Source organism: Camelus dromedarius, unplaced genomic scaffold, assembly GCF_036321535.1.
Source record: "Camelus dromedarius isolate mCamDro1 unplaced genomic scaffold, mCamDro1.pat HAP1_SCAFFOLD_197, whole genome shotgun sequence".
Classification (NCBI taxonomy): domain Eukaryota; kingdom Metazoa; phylum Chordata; class Mammalia; order Artiodactyla; family Camelidae; genus Camelus; species Camelus dromedarius.
In genome coordinates this window covers 1,355,733-1,372,425 of record NW_026989761.1, presented here as the reverse complement: position 1 = coordinate 1,372,425, position 16,693 = coordinate 1,355,733, and the positions used below count along the sequence as shown (strand labels likewise).

Here is a 16,693-nt window from a genome sequence, read left to right as displayed (position 1 = left end):
ACCCCCCCAAAAAAGGAAAGTATTTAAAAAACAATAAACAGTACAAAGGCCCCACACCAGGCTGGGGCGCACTATGTTTTAAAGGCTCCCAGATGCTTCCCATGTGCAGGACGGTGAGAGCTACCCCTCTACATCTCTTCTCGTGAGCTTGTCCACTCACAACCATTAGCCTCTTGAAGCAGGAGAACTACTTGGCTCAGCCTAGAACTTTCTCCCGATTTCTAGACTTTTATTTGCCTATTGGACATCTCTCCTGGAGCCCACAGGCACCCAGCCAGAACTGAATCAGTTGTCTCCTCTCACGACTTGCTCCTCTTCCTGCCCTTCTTGTTTTAGGAAATGGCACTATAATTTGGCACACTGCCAAAGCCAGAAAGCTGGCCGGCATCTTTGACCTCTTCCTGCCCTTCCATCACATCTGTGGCCAATCTGTCCACCTGCTGAAATGTTTTCTTCTCTCTCCTCCTAGCGGGGCCTCAGCAGGCCTTCACATGAACCTGCCAATAGGTCTCCCTGCCTCTATCTTTTTTCTTTCTAGATCACTTTGCATGTCTCCTTTACCTTGAAGGCACACAGAGTCCTGTGTGATGTGCACCTGTGATCTCCACCTGGTTGCCTCACCTGCCTCCCACACCCTGTTCTCACTTCTAGACTATTTGCAGTTCCTGGAAGTGACCTGGCTCTCTTTGGCCTCCCTCCTTTGCATGTGCAGCTCCCCAGGGAGAAATGGCCTTAACATTATAACTTCACCTGATCACTTCTAGGGCATCTCAGAACTCACCACAGTGGTTTCCTCCTCTGGGAGAGCGTTGGCTACAGTTCCGGCTCTCTGCCCCGAGCACCCACTGCTGACTGTTATCCAAGCCGTCTTAACACGCCTCCTCAGCCATCATTTCATGATGAGTCCTGTGCACCTAGGAGCTCCCGGAAGCAGGGACTGTGTCTTTTTTCTCTTTATTCTCAGGGCATGGTAGAGACTCAGGTATAATGGTGGAGGGAACAGTGGTTATTCTGGAATTTCTCTAGAGTTAGGGCCTAGGGGTAACAGTCTGGTTGGAAGAAGGGCTTAGGGGATTTACCCTGAAGCCACATTTTTCAATAAACATTTCATGTTGTTTTTGTCTACTATTTGAAGTTACGAGTCTTAAAACAGATTGACGATTTCTAAAAATTACTTTACCGAAGATTGAGGAAAATGGCAGTTTTCCATATTTAAGAATATTATTTTAATTTTGTGTGACTGGGGTGGTGGAAAATAGAAATGCAAGGGTTACTAAAGCATTGTTATCCCCTTCCCCACCCTCAGGTCCTTTGGACAGAAGAGACAGGGATGTGAGGAGAAGGCTTGGAGGGTGGACCGTGCACTGCTTTTAAATTGTGACAGTTAATTTTACTTTTTTTTAATTTTCTTTTTTAATGGAGGTACTGGGGTTGAACCCAGGACCTTGTACATGCTTAGCACGTGCTCTACCACTGAGCTATACCCATCCCCCTGATATTTGTGTTTTTAGTGGGCATAATGTGCTGGTAGCAGGTACTTTAGCATCAGACACAGTCACCTGCGTCTGACCATCACGTTAATACCTTTTTCATGAGCTAGAGAGCTAGTCTGTTTCCAAAAGTTCAATAAATAATCTACATTTTCTTTTTTCTTAAAAAAAAGGCATTAACTCATGTTTCTCTTTAGTATCGCCTATAAATAAATGTGATTTTATTAACCGTTTACCAAAGTGTTAAGGGTAATAAATATTAAGTACTGGTTTCTGAAGCATCAGTCATCACTGAAGATCCACATTCTGCTGTTCTCTCTCTCTGTTAGTCACCTTACTTCTGGAGTTCTGGAAGCGGCGCCAGGCAGAACTTGAGTAAAAATGGGACACGGTTGAACAGGAAGAACAAGTCCAGCTAGAATAGGAGGCGCGGTGTCCCCACGTGGAGACAGATGAGATTACCCAGGAAAAGCAGGCGCTGTTTAGATGCACTTTAGTCTGTTTACTTCTGGGCTTGTCAGCCTTGGCTGCATGTTGGAATCACCAGGGTACCTTAAAAAATGTTGGTGCCTGGATTCCATCACTGCTAACTCAGATGGTACTTAGTGGCCTGTGGTGCATTCTGGCATAGGGAAGTTTTTAAAGCTCCTCTGGTTATTCTAATGTGCAGCCAATTTGAAGGAGCACTGCCTGGAATGGTGTACACAGAAGAGAAGTGTGGTCCTTCATTCATAGTAACAGTAAAAAGGGGGAAAAGAAAAAGTCTGGTATAAGTGTATAAGAAAAGAGGCATTGACTTTTATCCTTTCATAACACCAATAAATAAATGCAAAATATAAATTAGCTGCTATGACATAGATGTAGGAGGAAAGACACATTGGTTTTTATAGTTGACTCCCATTTTTTCACATGTGCCTTCATTATTGCCGCCTCCTTTTCATCGTAGACTAGGTGCCCCTTTGTCTTTAACTAAGTCCCGGTCACTGCTCCCACTTCCGGTTGGGATGTGCACAAAGCAGCATGACTCTCATCCTAAAGTCAGAGAAAGGGTAGGAGAAGCAGGGAAACATTTGTTGAGATGCCATCAGTGTTTGAGCAGTGTTTGAGCTAGGCATTTTATATAATTGGAAATGTAAATTTATTGCTGCCACTCCTGCTGCAAAATTAAAAAAATAAAACTATATATCTTTGTATCAACGTTCCAGAGCTATGAAAAGATGATTTTTTGAGTCATCTGTATTATTGCTTCTTTCCATCAGCTGAGATAATTTAGAGCTGATGGTACTTGCAGTCAGCAGCAGCAGGACAGTATGTTGTGAACATGAATAACTCTTGGAAAGAAAATGCTTTTACTAGGAGCATCTGAAAATGTCTCCAACTATAGATTTAATAAATTGAATCACAGATCTACAGAATGTTGGCACTGAAAAGTTCTGGAGGGAGCAGGTAAAACTCCTCTTTTTATAAATGGAAAAAAATGAGGTTCAGCTACCAATAGAAAGTGACATTTGTCTTTTACAATGTAATAAGCTTCTAATAATCCCCATTATGAATATTTCCCATTGTTTACAACTGAAGATGGGGGTCAAAGCCTATGTTGGTAAAAGACTGTACATTCAGAGTTGAAAGCTGAAACTTAGACAAAATTAGATGTTCATAATGCTTTTGAGTCCTGAAAAACAAAAACGTATCATATTGGCAGCATACAAAAAATACTGAAGAAAAGTTTTTTGGTCATTTAAACTGCCAATTTTAAATTTAAAATTGCCAGCTAATAAGTTTAAATTTTCATTAGAACATGCTTGTTGAAAAATTGAAGATGAAAACTCATTTCACTTTATCGTACTTCCTTATTTAAAAAATTGCCTAATATTTTTTTGTTTAGTTTTTTAATTGAAGCATTTTACTTTACTTGCGAAAGTATGCTCCATTGTTTAGAGAGGCCAGCATTGTGGTAGTGAGAGCTTGGGAATGAAGTTGCCTAAATTCATATTTGAACACAGCAGCTTGCTTCCTGAGTGATCTTGGACAACTTAACTTCTCTGTGCCATAGTTTCCTATAAAATAAGAATAAGAGGGTTGCTTCTTCATGACTGTGTCAATGACGGGTCGAAGTAATGTACAGAATCTACTTGGAAGACTTCCTGGCACAGAGGAAGGGCCATGTACTTAGGGACAGCTATTATTATACTATATCTGTTTTTATAATCCAGGTAAATCTTGATTCTTACTGATTTCATCTCTTAAAAAAATTCGAAATATAAACTCTAAAATGTAAACTCTAAAACTTCATAGTTGTAGCTAATTAACACATAAAGCTCAACCAAGAAACACACAGTGGAGACCAGTTAGCTGCCGACACCTGTGAAACATTCTGTCCTGCACGGACTCTATGCTGTCACTACCGTCACTTCTGAAATCTAAGGCAAGCTCAGGCCTCGTCAGGTACCCAGACCCCCAAGCTCAGACCATGGCAGGGAAATAGTTTACCGTTCACATATGCATTTTCAAAGAATAGTATTAAAATGAACACTGTACGTATTTTGTTGTTTGTTTGACATCGTTAACAGAAAAGAAAAGAACAAAAAAAAGGAAAAAACCCATGCAATTACAAATAATGAGGCTATGTCTGAAAATTATTTTTTTTAAATTATGTTTAGGATTTATTGACCAATTAGGAGAAAAGTCATTTCATTGTTGTAATCCCTTGATTGACTTAACTTGTTTTTTTAATTAGGAAGAAGAGAGTTTTCCATTTACCACCTGGGGAAAGTTTATACATATAACCCGTTGTGCAAGTGCTCTTTTTCTGGGTAAGAACCTGCCACAGACTTTTTAAAATCTAATGTGAAATCCTGAGAAAACTGAAAATCAAGCTGGGAACTATGAAGTCTCATAGAGAAAACTTTTTCCAGAGAACATTTGAGCCAATGCAGGGCTCCACTCTGGAGGTTCCACAGTCTCTTCTGCTCACAGTGCTTCCCCCTATTCTTTTCACCTCATTTGTTCAAATCAGATCAGTGGTTTAGGATTCTCCAGGGTCTGATTAAGAGACCAGATGGAGGCATTAAGATTTCTAAAATTTTCCAAGAGTAATAACCAAGGTAAAATGTCTAAGAATAACCTAAGAAAAGGATAGTAGGAACTATCAAAAAATAAAAGTAAAAACTACTGAAAGATATAAAAGATGCTTTAATCACATGATTCTAGATTAAAAGATCATATCTCCAAAATATCAGAAGTTATAAAATTGATTTGGGGTTTATTGTGAATAAAATCATATTAGTAATATAATAATTAATAAGATAATGAGACTTTTAGTAGTTCAAGAATAGCCAGATTAGAAAATAGGACAGGAAGTCCAGATATGGGCTCTGATATCAATAATAATTTAATATAAGAGATGGAAGGCATTACAAATCAGGGAGATAAATAAAGGTTATTCAGTGAATGGAACACTCGTTAGCTACTTGGGGGGAAAAGAAAAGATTGAAATCATACAGTGAACCATATATTGTGATAAATTCCAGAAACATTTAAAAAGTTACACAATTAGAAAGAAACTAGAAATAAATATGGATGTTTACACAAACTCTAGATGAGCAGTAAGTTTCTGAGGAAAGTATACAAAGATTTCCATGCATCAGAAGCATCCTAATTTTAAACAAAACACCAGAGGATGTTATTTGTTTACAAATCCAACAAGGGGCTAATTCCTTCAATACATAGAGAGTTCAGATCACTTCAAAGGTAACATCAAAAAATCTCAGGAGCGTAGAAGGCAGAGAAAAGGAACACACATTCACAAAGGAAAAATAGATGTCACACTCCAATGGTAATTCACTCAGTGCACATCAAAATGAAGTAGTTTTCCACCTCTCAAGTGACACAGCTCTGTTTATGAGGATGAAATGCCAGTGATCACCAATCCCATGCCTAGGTTACTGGATATTTTTTGTGAAGTATGGTTGATTTACAATGCTGTGTTAATTTCTGGTGTACTCCTCAAGCTTTCTTAGAAAGCAGTCTGGCAGTTGATATCAAGAGTCAAAAATATTCCTATGCTTTAATCAACTAATTCAGCTTTGAAAAACTTTTAATCAGGAAGTATTTCAAAATGGCAGGGAAAAGTCAGTACGGATGCAAGTCACAGACATACTTTTATATGTATATATATATATATAAAATCTCAGCCAAAATATTCTTCCAAACGTTCACAAAGTAGAATAGTTTGCAGCCATGAAAAAGTGTGTCCATGAAAATATTTTATGACATGTCAAAGTGTTACACTTACGATAGGCTTGAGAATAAAATTAATATATAAAATGATTTGTAATATACAAACAATGTACCCTTCTGAAGGAATTATGTCTATAGGTAGAAGCATTTTCTTTATTTTATTTTTTATTCATTTTCAGAGTTGGAGTCCTTTCATTGTAGGTGACAAAATCAATTTCCAATGTGTTTAAACAACACCCAAAAAATTGGGATGCATGGGATTTATTGGTTCCTGTAAATGAAAACCTCAAATCTGAGGTCTGGCTTCAGTCAAGGAGAGATACTGTAGCCCAGATGATGTCAAGGGCTGGTCTTGTCCTGTCTTCATTCTGTGTCCAATGATGTCTCAGCATGCTGCTTCTAGGCACTCAGCATCCCAGATCATCCATCCAAACCAAGAGAGGTCTCTTTGGCAGCTTCCTCTCTTGATAGAGGAAGCTTATCATTCACATGGGCACAAGCACGTATCTCCTCACATAATAGTGGCTCTTACTGGGTTATTTGCCAATTCTCCAATCATGTGCGAGGCCAATACAATGAGGGGTATTATTTGTCTTAAACCAACTGAGATCTACCTCTGGTGCTTCAGAAAGAGTGGGTTAATCGAGCTTAAATCACAGGACTAAAAACAAAAGGGAGGTTATTTATCCTAAAGCAAATTCTGGGCCCTCTTCTAAGACTGGGGACAGATCCAGGACAACAGTTCTGTCCAGGACTGAGTACTTTCAAATTATCTTTAATGAGCAAATGTTAAAATTATGATCAGAAAAGATGATAAATAAGAAGAAACTTGAGGAAGGGGAATGGAAAGCTTTCCTGTTTCATAAGAAATATTGAACCCATTAAGTGCTTGGAAGAAAAATGGAAATGTGTCAAGTTTGTAAAAGTTCTGAAATGAATTACAATTGATTTCACAGACCATGTAGTAGACAGTGCTCTACAGTTAGTGTGTCTTTGGGCTCTTTGAGTATTTCAGTTCTTTCACTTAATAGTTGCTTCATTTGGGGCAAATTGCATCATCTCCATGTGGCTCTATTTCCTCATCTGTAAAAGAGATATAATATTACCTTCCCATCAGGGTGATTGTGAGGATTTAGAAAAATAGATGTGTGCTGAAGCAATAGTAAGCATTTAAAGAATCTTAACTATTAAGTTTACTTAATACATAATTAAAAAATTATTATGCAGACTTTTTAAAAATGCATAGTATTTAAATAGCCTATATGTGCTGTACAAGAGAGGAAGGCTTAATATACCTTGTATAATACATTTTTCACAGCCTTAACTAATTTTCACATTTAATCACACACACACCAAAAAGTTATTCCTTTCACAATCATGAAGACTTACTGTGAAGTAAAGGATGATGAAAGAGAGTAGAGGAGAAAATAAAATGCTTTCTCTACAAAGTGATGGCTTAAAAACTAAGAAAAACACCTTTTTAAGACTTTGGTCACCATATTCGTAGCTAATACTTAGGTATAGTTTTTCACATGCCTGTGGTTAATGTTCTAATTGTTTTCACAATTAGTAAATCATTGACTCATCACAATAGTCCTATAAATTGCTATTATTATCCCCCCATTATATGGGTGAGGAGATTGAAGCCCCTAGAAGTTAAGAAATTTGCACAAGGCCCCACAGCTAGCATCGGAGCTGGGATCCAGATGCAGGAGTGTGGCTCCAGGAGGGGCTTGTAAACACTCCATCTGCTCTCCCCTGCAGGTGCAAGCCAGCCTCCCGCTGTTACTGTAAATAACATGATGTGGTTCACCTAGTCTTGAAATTCACATTCTTTGTAGCTTTCTCTCTGGGGCAGCCATCAGGAGCAGCCAGGGACCCTGAGTACATGCTTCTGGACTATGACCAAGAAGGTAGATGGAAGGAAAACAGTTTAAAAATGGTACCTTTAATGTGCATTCTTCAGTGGGCAGAAAAATACCTGCCTAGTGAGGAACTGAAGCCTTACCAGCCACGTGCAAATTATGCTTCAGACACTCCCGTTGCCCTTGAGTCCACACAGTCAGAACTACAATGGATCAGGGACATGAATCTTGTGCAAATGCAGGGAGTAGGAGTACCTGCCATTTTAAGATCTCAAGGAGTATGAAAAGCATGTGAAGCTTTCATCAGCAGAGACCTGCAGTCACTTCCACTATTTCCCTCAGGGCATGTCCACAGCTTCACTGGTCCTATTCAGAATGAAGATGACAGCTAGCACCTGCTGACCCCTGAATCAGTGATAGGTTCTCCCTTGAAAGGAAGCATATCCCCTTCATGGGTTACAACTAGTTCATAACCTAAATAATTCTATAGATGTAGAAGGGATACTTTCATTGGTTCTGCTATCACAGACTTGTCTCCAAAAGAACATGCCACCAGTTACTCCATTTTCAGCCATTTAAAGATATACTTAACAGGCTTCCTTCTTTAGTGCAGTTTTAGGTTTACAGAAAAATTCACAGAAAGTGGAGTTCCCATATATTCCTTATGCCCTGCACACAGCTGCTCCTGCTGTCAGCATGTTACATTAGTGGATGTACTCATTCTTTTTGACATCCTTCATTCCTCCTCCCCTAAAATTTAACATGCCGGATATTCACGTCTCTTGTGGCATTTACATGCGATTTACATCACTTCTCAGGTTTATGTGAGGTTTACAGCACGTGCATGTTGTCTGTTTAAGCGTAGATTGGGGGCAAGTTTTCTGTGTAAAAATATGATCATTAGTGAGCCTTATGCTGCTGGGCTTTTGGGTTGTCAGGTCCTGTTGACCATTGCTTCAGTTATTGGGATCATTGTCTACGGACTTTCAGTGTTCATTGTATTTTCAGCAGAACTTCCCAAGAACCTGAATGGAAGAGACCCAATCCAGAAGTACCTGACTGTGCAGGTGGGCCACGCCCATCACTGCTTCCCTCATCAGTTTTAACATCATCGTGACCCTGAACGCCATATATGAGAAAGTGGCAATCAAGATGACTGAGTCTGTTAAGCTCCTTCTGCAGCTGAGGTCATTTCTACACCAGTTTTAGAACCAGGTCAAAACAGAGACTTTATCTTTTAGGCACTTCAATTCCAGTACATTACAGTATTTAGAAAACTTCAAGTGTAAACGTATTTTCTCTAGCCTATATGAGAAGTGAATTAGCTGCAGCTATGCATTAGTAAAAGGGACAAAGAAAGCTTTAGAATGTCCAAGCTCTGTGTAAATATGTCAGTGCTTAATAATAATTTCAATTACATTAGATCATGTACCCTATTGTTGAAAGTAAATAGTCTCTCTATTGCAAATAAGTGGAAGAGGGTCGTGGTTCCTGTGGCAGATTTGCTTGTGCGTTACGGAGAGGACAAGTAATCACACTGTTATGTGTCCTCCCCCCATGCTGTTCCTGTTAGTGTAGCTCCATTCTCATCAGCTGTGGCTTCTATAACAAATGTTTCTTCTCTCTGGCTTGTATCCCAGCCAGCGGCTTAGCGGCCCTAGTTAACTGCTTCCCACACACTGCATGTGGCTGGGTCGTTCTCCCAGTTGTCTGCTCAGTGGTCATCTTCTGAAAACACTAAGACCAATTCAAATTTTGAACTAGCAGGATGTTTTATGTTCCCCAAATGCTTCTAGCAAGTTGCCCCGTGTTTTGTTTGTTTTCTTCAATAGTCCTACCTTCCTGCCGTTCAGGGAGACAAGAGAATTTCACTTAGCAGGATGTGTAGAAGTAGCTTTCTTTCAACTTACACCTGACAGAGGACAGTTCTTGCCCATTGGATACTGTTGTGCTTATAAATTTTAAGGAACGGGTGACTTTGTTTTTTGCCTTGTGTGATATTGCATTCATAGTGGGAGAAACTCTTACAACAGTGTGTACAGTTGGAATTAACATAGTAGTTATTTTAAGGAATTCAAAACAGCTTATATGAAAAAAGTGTGAATTGTGTGTATATATATATATATATATATATACATATTTAGCTTGTTAACTCATGTGTCCGTGGCTTTGATTATGGTCTCAAAGCTGTTCACAGTTTTACAGACTTAACTTTTCTTTATTCTAGCTGCAGAGATCCCAAGGACCAGACTGACTGTGGGAACAACCTAGCCATGAAGGTGTTCTTCTTCCAGTTTGTCAAATACTACTCCTCGTGTTTCTACATCACATTCTTTAATGGCAGATTTGTGACTTATCCTGGAGATCTGGTGTATTGGCTGTGAAAATACAGAAATGAAGACGTGTGAATACAGCTTTGTGTTCGGACAGTCTAACCTGTTTCATGTTTTCTCTTAGTTGCCCAATGAAGAGTGTCTTTACTCTCTGTTCCTTAGATTTTTTTAGGCATAAAATAATGACTTTATTTCATGTTAGAGCTATCTAAAATTTAAATGAGATTTTCTTTCTAATATTCCAGTGTGACCCAGGTGGCTGTCTCCTTGAACTGATGATGCAGCTGACAATAATCATGGGAGGACAGTCCATCTGGAATAACATACAAGAGGTGTTACTTCCGTGAGTACTAAGTCATGTGATCTTGGGGTGAGAACAGCCCACCCATCCAAGTAATTTTCCTGCATACCCATCTCTAAAACAGGGGAGACTCTCTGCTTATTAAAGCTCTCCAGATAAGATGATCCAGCCAACAGTGTAAACATACCTCCTGTTTAATAATTATGTTTAAATTCCTTCCTTTTTATGTTTAAATTAAATCCTCAAGTGCTATAGTTTCTGCTTATTAGCCCATCACTGGGGACTGACTGATCAGAGCCCGTTGAGAGATGGCCCTTTTTGGGGCCATGAACTAAGTTTTCCCACAACTTCCCGCAACTTTCTCCTCCTTTTATACATGCATTTAAAAATCCATAACAGGAATTTGTTGAGTGCCTAGTATGTGTTAGTCACTGTATTAAATGTTGTACATATATGTGTGTGTGTGTGTACAATTTAATCACCCAAACAATCCTTATTCTTATCTTCCTTTTCAAATGAAGATCCTGTGGCTTAAAGAGGGTAAATGATTTGCCCAAGTTCTCATTGCCAATAAGAGACCACTGTGGGACTCAGATGTAAGACCCTATCTCATGGAATTCATGTTCTTCTAAGAACAGAGACTCTCTTGGTGTCCTAAGGCACAGGGCTACATAATGTTTTAAGAGACACTTGTCTAAAATAATAACTACAGAGGTTTTGACTTACTGTTCTCTTCCTAAAAATGAGAAAAGCAGATGTTAGCAAAGGTCACACTGTCCTTTGGATTTTCACATAAGCCCTATCCCATATCAAAGTGGACATTCCAGTGTTATCTGCAATTTCTGAACATTTCAAGGAGCTTAGTGTATTCACTTTCTTTTGTAACAAGTATCCCCAAATGACATGGTAGTAGGAAGAAAAAAGAAATAGTCTCCACTAAACAACACAAATTTAACCTTGTAGGGTTCTTGAACGCAGGAGCCTGCTGAAGTCAAAATATTGGCACGGCTGTTTCTGAAGGCCTCAGGGGAAACTGTATCTTTGACTTTTCTGGCTTCCAGAGGCCACCTACGTCTCTTGGCCTGTGACCTCTTTTCCTTCTCTCAAGGTCAGCATGGTTGTGTGCCTCTGACTCTGATCCTGTGGTCAAATCTCCTCTCCTCTCTCCCCTCTTCTGTCTCCCTCTTCCTACTTTAATGACCCTGGTGATTACAATGGGCTCACCTCTATAATCCAGCTCGTCTCTCTTAGAGAATGCTGGTTAGCAACGTTAACCGCATCTGAAATCATAGACCCCCTTTGCAAGGGAAACTGACCTCTTCCTATTTTCTGGTGATAAGGACATAGACATATTGGGGGGGAACATTTTTCTGCCCACCACACTAAGCTTTTTAAGATAATTTCTGGCTTTGAGTTTCTGTCCTCATGAAACTGTTGATCTCTCTTCTGTCTTGCCTTCAACAAAATCATTCTGCTCCTGGCCAACCGAACTGCATTGCTCACCACTCTCTGTGGTGTCCCCCAAAACCAATTACACAAGCAATTCTTACTGTTGTTTGGAGCATGGAGGAGAAACTCAAACAACTTGAATTTTGAAATAAAAACCTCCATCATTTTAAAATCTTCCATGCCACTATAAAAAAAAATTATTTTTTAACTTCATTTTTTAATTTTTAAACTATTTTAAACTTTGTAACTTTTTTTAAACTTTACTTTTTTTCTTATCATCCTTCATTGTAAGCTCCAGAAACCTGCTACTCTGCCCACCGCATCCAAGTTCCCTTTCACTGTTTCTCCTCCCTTCCCTAACTTTCCTTCACTCTCCCTTATTACCAATTTTCTGTCCATTCTCTTTATAGGGCAGTTAAATTATTTTTTCTTTCCTTCTTTCTGTTTTTGCAGAGTGAACACATTTGTGTGTCAGTGTGTCCTTCCACATTTCTTCACAAGGTCTTCATCTTTCAGCTTCAGGATGGATTACTGTGGTCTGTCTCTAAACAAAGGCATTTCCCTTGTCCCCCAGCTCACCATGCCCCTCAAAAAAAAGATTCTGATCTTTGCTGTGAAATGAATCTTTTTTTTCCCTACTGTGCAGTAGACAACTCTTACCCTGAGCTCACAGTCAGATTTCTCCAGAGGAGTAAAAGTAGCTCATGTGCAAATAATACTACTTTTCTCTGTGAAAAGAAATAGATCAGATAGAGGAAATACTTAACTCAGATTACTCAAAAGCATTTCCTGAAGGAAATAGGTTAATTATTTAACACTAAATTTTGTTGAATCTGGTTATCAGTGAGCTATTTTTACCAATCAAGAAGGATATATTTCCTAAATTGGTACTGAGCAATTCATGTGAAATGAAACTTGCTCACATTAACTACTTTAAAGTAAAGGATGCATTATAGTATCTGTGGTCTGTTTATACCTTCGCTTAAGTAAGCACATTGTTGTAGGTTCCAGTGAGCTGAACTTTGCCTACATGTATTTCTACTCTGGGCTAAAATATTTAGGGAAAATATTTTGAATTATGTTTCCCTTTTTTGAATACCAGAAATTCTGAATGGTAGCCAAGTTCGAGGGTGGCTTGTGTTTTCCTCACTGCCTCTTCTCTTTGTATAAGGTGCCAGTTTCCTTCTTAATTTTTCATATAAAATCCTAACATACTAAAGATCTATCAATTACTCTTGCTGCCCCAAAACTATACCCATCCTCAAAAATACATACGAAGGGAAAAGAAAACTTATCAAAGTTAGTGACTATTTTCATGCTATTTAAATATGTCTAAAGGAACATAATGAAATGAATTTTACCATATCTCACCTGCCTCCACCCCCCAATCCCATGTGGGTATGTTGAGTAGGATTCTGGGAGCAAATGAAGAAGGACAGTGATGCCGTGATCCAGGCTCTCTCTGGGGTCTCCCCAGCACTTGGATCGGCACTTGGTATAAAGTAGGTCTCAGTCCGAGCCAGCTGAGTGAGTGAGTGACTCACAGGCATCGAATGATTAACATCAGTGTATTAACAGCATTCTTTGTAGGACTCAGAGAATAAGCTGAGTGCCCTATGGCCTTCCCAGCCTCACGTACTATTTTGATGTTGGGGTCATTTCTGGGAATGTTATTCTGTACTTGACAAAAGTCTAGTACAATTCCAGGGTTAAGTAACTTGCCCTAGGGAAATTTTATGATAAAATATTAAGAAAAATGGTTAAATTCCCAACATGACATAGCACTGTCCTTTGGTGTTTAGATAATGTATGGCTGTAATTTTCTTACTTTATATGCTTTCTACATTTTCCACCGTGTGTACGCACTACTATATAGTAAGAAAATGCAAATATTTAAAAGAGAAAATCTCTCTTCTCCAGATATGATTTGGTTAGAGGATGAGTCAGATAGATATATTAAGAGAATCTTAAATACATGTGTCCATAATTCACTCTTTAAATCCAGAAACAGGAAACTCAGGAATGAAATAGATTAAGAAAATCAAAGATACTTGTATTCAAGATTAGCAAGTAGGAGTGTCCTCAAAAGAAATGGTGATTATCTATAATTCAGGGATTAAATGTGATAATGAACGTACAAAGACAACATGAAGTAGAAAATGCCACGTGGGAAGCACTGAGTAAAGGGCAATTTACCATGATTATGCCAATATGTGTGGTCAATTCTCAAGCAAATTATTGTGTAACCCCTGCTAGAGGGAGAAAGCTTCCAGCCTTGGCTGGAGAGTGGGGAGGATCCAGTGTCTGTATTTTTTAAAATGTCTACAGGTGTTTCTCATGTGCAAATTGGTATCCCTGCATGAGAACCATAAACCAACAGAAAACCCAAAAGACCGAGGACAATGATGGGTTGCCGACAGCCCAAGCTTTTCTGCCACAGAAGAGTGGTTCCAGTCAGGAAGACTGAGCAAGAGGCTCAGAGTCTTAGCTAAGGACAAGCAAGTCGGGACTTCTAATACGACCTAATGTCATCGACGGGGGAGGGCAGTTCAGCACAAGAATGGAGCACCAGGTGAGTTAACATGGAAGTTACATTCTGGATCCAAGCCGTGATGGATTTGGGTCCCGGAGGGTTAAAGCCCTGCTTCCGTTGGGCATGGACCGCATTCCACAAGAGGCTGAGACAGGAATTATGAGGCAGAGAAAAATTCCCCCAGGGGACTCCCGAGTCTGGGTGCCTGGAAGGGTGATGGAAGAGCGCGGTCCCAGCTCCACCCGCACCACAGGGCTCCGAGTGGCTGTGGAGCTGTGCGCTCCCGGCCGGACCTCAGACCTGACTGCAGTGCTCCGGGCTGCGGCCTGGGGAGCGGCGTCAGGAGCAGTCTGTCCCCGTCATTCTTGTAGGTGCTGCAGTGACCCCCACCCCGGTGGCCACAGTGTTCCCAAGCCAAGGGTCTAAGTGACTTCAACCTTATTTACAGGTGACCACAGCTGGTTAGCCTGTGCTGCTCAAAAAGAAGATCCCAAATGGGGTTTTGATGTGTTAGGGGGTTTGCTAATACCTGGCCTGCTTTGAATCGTTTCATCTTGACAGCAGCCTGGGCAGTCGAAGTTTCACCTCCCAATTTTATTTCAACATTTTTTGTTGAAAGTATAGTTGGTGTACAATATTGTGTTAATTCTTGGTATACAGCAGAGTGATTCACATATACATACATATATATATATATATATATTCCTTGTCATATACTTTTCCACTATAGGCTATTAAAATTTATTGAATGTAGTTCCCTGTGCTATACAGTAGGATCTTGTTGTTTGAAACAAAAATTACTAAACAAAGTAACAAAGGAAGCAGACTAAACCTAGCCATGTATACGGCACAGTTGAGTTTATCTCAGGATTTAAATGTGGTTTTGATCTCCAGGATCTCTTTATCAACTTATCATATGTATAGTGCCTGTGGAACACTTCTCAGAAAAATGTTTAAAAATCATAAGATTTAGAGAATAAAGAAGGAAGATAATTATACTGAAAAGCAGGTATCAAAATATAGAAATGGGCATTTGTGATACAGTAATATCTGAATTATTGGAAGGACGTGTTGAATAAGAGGATCCAGTGGTGGGTCTACTGACCGCAACATTCTGCCACAGCAGTGAGTGTAAATCAACTTCTGAGATCTGCAACAATTGCATTTTGAATGTAAATAAAATTAAATAACAAATAAGCCATGAAGTGTGGATTCAGATTCAGGGGTATCTCGAGTCCATATCCCCACCCCCTCACAGAGCTCCCTGCTCTTCCCCTAATGTCATTGAAAGAATTGGGGAAAGTTTGTGAAGCGAAGGGCATGTTCCATTGCAAAGAAATCTCGTAGCAACCCTGGGAGCATGGCCAGGGAAAGGTTAACGCTGAGATCAGAGGCAGTGGGAAACCTAGCAGGGGCAGCTCTTTACAAGTCACATCATATACTCTGTGTGTGTCCACGTGTGTGTGCATACAGACGTGTGGGCATGTATGATGTATACACCTGCCTTTCGTGTGAAGCCGCCTCACTGTCCAAATTTGAAATCCATCCAAACGTGCAGTGCAGTCAGCCGAAGCTCCGCCAGATGCTAAGTTGTCTGTTGTTGCTCTGTCTCTTCTGCTGAACTCCACGAGTAAACCACGCGCCAGCTGTTGCTTTCAGGAACAACAGCTCTGTAGTCTACAGGTCCATGCCTTGTTTCACTGCCAAATCCGAATTCCTTTCAGGACAAATTGCCATTTGAAAAAGGGGGAAGCATTCAGTTGTCCCACAAGCCTCTGAGTGAGGAAAAAATTTAACCTTAGAGACAGCTCTGTGGGACATCATCCAGAAGGGTGCAGAGCACTGGGCTGCGAGTCGAGGCTGTTTCTTTCAAGCTCTGCACTGAATTTGAGGTGGCATATCACTTCTTTGGCCCTTGATTTGTTCAGCTTAAATTAGGGTCTTGGACCTGTTCGATCCAACGTTAGAGTATCACTTTTCTTCTCAGTGATCCTCCATGGTTCCACAATTCCTTCAGAGGGAAAAATGCCCACATCCTCATGGCAGCCTCTAAGGCTCCACCCCCCAAAACCACCACTTATTTCCTATTCACTCTGGCCCACACCAGCCTCCATGCTGTCTGTCCAGCGTGAGGGACCTCAAGGCCTGTGATCACTGTTCCCTCTGCCCACCCCTTTGCCTCCGTCTTTGCCTTATTCAAAGGTCACTTGCCCCATCCACACTCCTCCCTACCACACATTCCTCGCCCTCCTTTATTTTCCTCTGCAGCACTTATCACCAGCTCACCGACCCTGTATTTCTTTCTTTTACTTATTTTCTCTGACAATTTACAGACTGGAAATGCCATGGTGGATAATAGCAGAGAAATGGGGGAAAAAACAAATGAGGGTAGGTATCTTCTAAAAGCTAAAGTGCCCACCTGAAAAGGAGGTAGGAGATAAAGTAGTAGTAGTCGTTACAATTTTGGTAAACCCAAGGTACGT

The 16,693-nt window shown here is 40.1% G+C and overlaps 1 long non-coding RNA gene across 1 annotated transcript in view; it reads left to right on the top strand.

Moving 5' to 3' along the window:
• Positions 1-16,693, top strand: part of LOC135320583 (uncharacterized) — a 48,098-nt gene that overhangs the window by 24,122 nt on the left and 7,283 nt on the right. Inside the window, exons 4-5 of the long non-coding RNA XR_010379785.1 lie at positions 10,173-10,270; positions 14,006-14,249. This is a non-coding gene — a long non-coding RNA (uncharacterized LOC135320583). The remainder of the gene's footprint in view (positions 1-10,172; positions 10,271-14,005; positions 14,250-16,693) is intronic.